Source organism: Penaeus monodon, chromosome 23, assembly GCF_015228065.2.
Source record: "Penaeus monodon isolate SGIC_2016 chromosome 23, NSTDA_Pmon_1, whole genome shotgun sequence".
In the NCBI taxonomy this organism is placed as follows: domain Eukaryota; kingdom Metazoa; phylum Arthropoda; class Malacostraca; order Decapoda; family Penaeidae; genus Penaeus; species Penaeus monodon.
In genome coordinates this window covers 30786563-30786818 of record NC_051408.1, presented here as the reverse complement: position 1 = coordinate 30786818, position 256 = coordinate 30786563, and the positions used below count along the sequence as shown (strand labels likewise).

At 43.8% G+C, this 256-nt stretch overlaps 1 protein-coding gene across 1 annotated transcript in view; it reads right to left on the bottom strand.

The window, feature by feature from the left end:
* LOC119588210 (hemolymph clottable protein-like) overlaps positions 1–256 on the bottom strand; it is a 24837-nt gene that overhangs the window by 24391 nt on the left and 190 nt on the right.

Genomic DNA, 256 nt, shown 5'->3' with positions numbered 1-256 from the left:
CGCAATTTTGAATATCGCAGGCAAAATTCCGCCTGCAGAAGCTAGCGGATCTCATCTACCCTGAGTCATAATGTGGCTTCTGTGCTTATAGATTTACAGTAATGATCTTCCCTCTTCGCCAGTTGCAGAAGAAATGTCTTGAGCCTCTGTGTGTCGCTTTCATCGACCTGATAAAGACATTCGACCTTGTGAGCAGAAAATGACTTTTTCATATCCTACACAAGATGGGTCTCCAGCATGATCAAGTCTTTTCACG